The 6005-nt window shown below is 23.2% G+C and overlaps 1 non-coding gene across 1 annotated transcript; it reads right to left on the minus strand.

Annotated features, from left to right (window-relative positions):
• Positions 1-1121: 1121 nt before the first annotated feature.
• Trnas-uga (transfer RNA serine (anticodon UGA)) lies at positions 1122-1203 on the minus strand. The gene has a single exon. It is a non-coding gene; the product is annotated as a tRNA-Ser (tRNA).
• Between the last annotated feature and the right edge of the window lie 4802 nt (positions 1204-6005).

Below are 6005 nucleotides of genomic sequence, written 5' to 3' on the forward strand. Positions count from 1 at the left end.
TAATTTATAATTTCCGACGAACAAGTCCCAGAGAACAAATGGGTACTGAAAGTTGTAAGTAAAAATAGCGTAAAACAGCTAACCATAAAGTTTTTAAAAATTGAATTAAATAAAGATTAAATTTTGTCATATATTGCTATGTCCTGGGCAAGACGTTAAAAGGTATCCGTGGTGTGCGACTCGATAAACGAAAGGTTTTTTCGTGCATCAGGTCCTAAAATCAAATATTTTGAACAATTACTTTGGCGTTCAATAAACTATACAGTACATTAACCAAATTAAGACTTAAAGGATGAAATTGAAGTTTTGGCAGATAGGAGAAGAATAGTAAATGACAGAATAATTAAGCTAAAAAGTAGTTTTTTAAATCTTTACAGCTGTTCAATGTAGTGTTATTTGTTTTAGATACTAACTTTCGTTGAGCTAATATAGCAGTGAAAATACATAAAAGGCTTTACTTACAACTTTTTTTTCGTTAATATTTCGTTTTTTAAAGGTTAACATAAATCCTTTTACTTGAATAATATAACTCAACAGAAAGTTTGTGTACTTGACGTTCTTTGCTTATTTGAATATTTTGTAATAACTGTTTGTGAGTTAAAAAAATGAGCTCTTTTATGATCAAGCTGTTTGTATCAAGCATATTCAAAATACTTCTGTGCATGTTCAAAAGTGCATACTTACTTTATTTGATTTGCATTAATTAAGTAGTAACTACTTATTAGTTATATTTCTAGATGTAAACTACGTTATGTTAGCAACTTTAGAGCTAAAAAAAGTTAATTTACTCAAATAATTTATATGTTAGAAAGTATTTACAAGTAAATTATTAATTTTTTTAGAAAGGACTCCTGTATAAAAAAAAAATTGTGAAAATTTAAATATAGCATCACTTAAGCTGTAAATAAAAAAATCTGAAAGTTTTATATTACTTAAAAATATTCAATTCAACACTAATAGATAAAAAGTGGAAGCAAATAGTAGTAAATGTTTCAGATACTAAAAATTAATTTGATCAGAATGCAGTTTTTGTTCAAGATGGGTAACTTATTTAAACTTAATACTTTAACAGCTTTTAATACAAACAGAAACAAAAGAGTATGTAGTTAAAAATTAAAAAGCGCTGCGAGCAGGATTTGAACCTACGCGGGGAGACCCCAATGGATTTCAAGTCCATCGCCTTAACCACTCGGCCATCGCAGCTTGTGACTTAATGCCTGAATTCGCGTTTATAAACACAAAATTGCTGCTTCAACTTTCAGCAGTTTGTTCAATTTTGTTATTGAAATGCATATTTTCTGTTTACGAAATACTATTGCGCGATAACTGCATATTAAAATACTAAATGTTTATTATCATTTGGGTAGGTCTTTTTATGTGTACTATTTTATGGGCACTATTTTATGTGTAGAATTGCTGCATTCAATTTTTGATGTGATGTCATCAAAATTATGTGTAGTATTTAGATGTTGCTGCAATTAAGTTGCTGCAATTAAATGAAAAATAAATTACTGCCCAGGCCTTATATAAATATTATAGATAGTTTTTGACGTTTTAAATTTATAAACAAACAAATAAAAAATAACTTGAATACACATAAACCAATAGTTTGATTTAGTTGTACAATTATTTAAATTGTATTTTGTAAACTAACAGAAGTAGTGGCTAGACTTATTAAAAGATTATGGATATTTTTTTTCATTTAAGATTTAATAAAGAAAAAAAACTTGAATACACTTAAACCAATTGTTTGATATAAAATTATATTTATGTAACTTATATTCTTTATACTAACAGAAGTAATGGCTTGGCATATTATAAATATTTTGAAAAAAAAATTTTATTCAAGATTTTATAAACAAAATAAAAAAATAAAAATTACACACACATAAACCAATTGTTTGATTTGTAGTTTTATATATGTAATTTATAATTAGTAAACTTATAAAAGTAGTGGTTTACTCTTATGTGTACTATTTTATGGGCGCTATTTTATGTGTAGAATTGCTTCAATCAATTATGACCATAGTTTTATATGACTTCATTTAAATTATGGGTAGTATTTAGATGTTGCTGTAATTAAATAAAAATAAAATACAGTCCTGACCTTATATAAATATTATGGATAGTTTTTGTAGTTTTAAATTTATAAACAAACGAATAAAAAAAAAACTTGAATACACATAAACCAATAGTTTGATTTAGTTGTACAATTATTTAAATTGTATTTTGTAAACTAACAGAAGTAGTGGCTAGACTTATTAAAAGATTATGGATATTTTTTTTCATTTAAGATTTAATAAAGAAAAAAAACTTGAATACACTTAAACCAATTGTTTGATATAAAATTATATTTATGTAACTTATATTCTTTATACTAACAGAAGTAATGGCTTGGCATATTATAAATATTTTGAAAAAAAAATTTTATTCAAGATTTTATAAACAAAATAAAAAAATAAAAATTACACACACATAAACCAATTGTTTGATTTGTAGTTTTATATATGTAATTTATAATTAGTAAACTTATAAAAGTAGTGGTTTACTCTTATGTGTACTATTTTATGGGCGCTATTTTATGTGTAGAATTGCTTCAATCAATTATGACCATAGTTTTATATGACTTCATTTAAATTATGGGTAGTATTTAGATGTTGCTGTAATTAAATAAAAATAAAATACAGTCCTGACCTTATATAAATATTATGGATAGTTTTTGTAGTTTTAAATTTATAAACAAACGAATAAAAAAAAAACTTGAATACACATAAACCAATAGTTTGATTTAGTTGTACAATTATTTAAATAGTATTTTGTAAACTAACAGAAGTAGTGGCTAGACTTATTAAAAGATTATGGATATTTTTTTTCATTTAAGATTTAATAAAGAAAAAAAACTTGAATACACTTAAACCAATTGTTTGATGTAAAATTATATTTATGTAACTTCTATTTTTATACTAACAGAAGTAATGGCTTGGCATATTATAAATATTATGAAAAAAAAAATTTATTCAAGATTTTATAATCAAAATAAAAAAATAAAAATTACACACACATAAACCAATTGTTTGATTTGTAGTTTTATATATGTAATTTATAATTAGTAAACTAATAAAAGTAGTGGTTTACTCTTATGTGTACTATCTTATGGGCACTATTTTATGTGTAGAATTGCTTCAATCAATTATGACCATAGTTTTATATGACTTCATTTAAATTATGGGTAGTATTTAGATGTTGCTGTAATTAAATAAAAATAAAATACAGTCCTGACCTTATATAAATATAATGGATAGTTTTTGTAGTTTTAAATTTATAAACAAACGAATAAAAAAAAAACTTGAATACACATAAACCAGTAGTTTGATTTAGTTGTACAATTATTTAAATTGTATTTTGTAAACTAACAGAAGTAGTGGCTAGACTTATTAAAAGATTATGGATAATTTTTTTTTTAAGATTTAATAAAGAAAAAAAAAGCTTGATTATACTTAAACCAATTATTTGATATATTAGTATATTTATATAATTTATATTTTTTATACTACCAGAAGTAATGGCTTGGCATATTATAAATATTTTGGATATTTCTTTATTTAAGATTTTATAAACAAAATTTAAATTTAACACACATAAACCAATTGTTTAATTTATAGTTGTATATATGTAATTTACATTTAGTAAACTTATAGAAGTAGTGGTTTGTCCTTATGTGTACTATTTTATGGGCACTTTTTTATGTGTAGAATTGCTTCAATTAACTTATGTGGTTTCATTTAAATTATGGGTAGTATTTATATGTTGCTGTAATTAAGTAAAAATAAGATACTGTCTACTTTTAAATCAAACAATTGATTTAAGTGTATTCAAGATTTTTTTATTAAATAAAAAAACCATCCATAATCTTTTAATAAGTCTATCCACTACTTCTGTTAGTTTACAAAATACAATTTAAATAAATGTACAAACAAATCAAACTATTGGTTTATGTGTATTCAAGTTATTTTTTATTTGTTTGTTTATAAATTTAAAACTACAAAAACTATCCATAATATTTATATAAGGCTCAGAAAGTATTTTATTTTTCATTTAGTTGTAGCAACATCTAAATACTACCCATTGAATATAATTGATTGAAGCAATTCTACACATAAAATAGTGCCCATAAAATAGTACACATAAGAGCAAACCACTACTTTTATAAGTTTACTAAATATAAATCACATATATACAACTATAAATCAAACAATTGGTTTATGTGTGTTCAAGTTTTTTTTTCTTTATTAAAAATTTCTTAAAAAAATCTACCCATAATCTTTTATAAGTCTAGCCACTACTTTCGTCAGTTTACAAAATATAACTCAAATAAATGTAAAAATAAATCATACTATTGGTTTATGTTTATTCAAGTTATATTTTATTTGTTTTTTTATGAACTTAAAACTACAAAAACTATCCATAATATTTATATAAGATCTAGACAGTATTTTATTTTTCATTTAATTTTAGCAACTTAATTGCAGCTACATCTCAATACTACCCATAATTTGAATGAAATCACATAAAATTATGGGCATAATTGATTGAAGCAATTCTACACATAAGATAGTGCCCATAAAGTAGTACACATAAGGTCGAACCTCTACTCTATAAGTTTACTAAATACAAATTACGTATATACAACTATAAATCAAACAATTTTAGATTTAAATCAAACAGTTTATGTGTGTTCAAGTTTAATTTATAAATTTTATTTATAAAATCTTAAATAAAAAAAAACCAAAATTACTTATTATATGACTAGCCATTAATTCTGTTAGTATAAAAACAATAAATTACATAAATATACATATAAATCAAACTATTTGTTTAAGTATGTTCAAGTTTCTTTTTTTCTTTATTAAAAATTACTTAAAAAAATATATCCATAATCTTTTATAAGTCTAGCCACTACTTCTGTCAGTTTAAAAAATATAACTCAAATAAATGTAAAAATAAATCATACTATTGGTTTATGTTTATTCAAGTTACACTTTATTTGTTTGTTTATAAACTTAAAACTACAAAAACTATCCATAATATTTATATAAGGCCTGGACAGTAATTTATTTTTCATTTAATTGCAGCAACATCTAAATACTACACATAATTTTGATGACATCACATCAAAAATTGAATGCAGCAATTCTACACATAAAATAGTGCCCATAAAATAGTACACATAAAAAGTCCTACCGAAATGTTTATTATCATTTTAACTGTTATTCAATATTTCAGAGGAAGCACAACACTATGATTAGAAATAATGAAAATTATATTGTTTATTTGATACTTAAGTTTCGTACTGTAACCTATACATTTACAAGCGGTTTCTTTGTTTCAATGCTACTGAAATAAGTTGCACTTTTAGCAACGTATTATTGGGCTAAGATAGCTAAAATAATATTTTTCTAATATTCAGGAATAGAAAAAATGTACAATTCAATCTTTTTAGAAGATAACTAATTCATGAAATGGAGTACTAAGTTGTGAAACTAAATATCTTGTTTATTTATGTGTAGTATTTAAAACAAGTATTGTTATGAACTAAAAAAATAGTTATTAAACCTTTAATATCTATCAAACTTTATTAAAAAAAAATAGACAAAAGACATTGAAACTAGAATTTTTTTTTTGTAGAACTTTGTACAGCTTTACATAAATTCGTAATAATACAGCACAAAAATACAAAACGTTATCTAATAATAATGTAAACTTTTAAAACTATCTTGAGTTAATTTTCAATAAAAGTACTAACAGGACAAAAACTCAAAGTCAACATGTATTTATTGTTTAGAATAAACAAAATAAAATTTTATATTTCAATAAACGTAGCTATACAAAACCAAAGATAAGAAATTAAAACAACTTTTAACAGTTACTGTATTTTTTTAGTTTTTAAGCGTATGTTTTTCGATTAAATACGTTAAACAACCAAAGTCTAATGATAATAAAACGAC

This window comes from Thalia democratica, chromosome 6, assembly GCF_965202585.1.
Source record: "Thalia democratica chromosome 6, ktThaDemo2.hap1.1, whole genome shotgun sequence".
NCBI lineage: Eukaryota > Metazoa > Chordata > Thaliacea > Salpida > Salpidae > Thalia > Thalia democratica.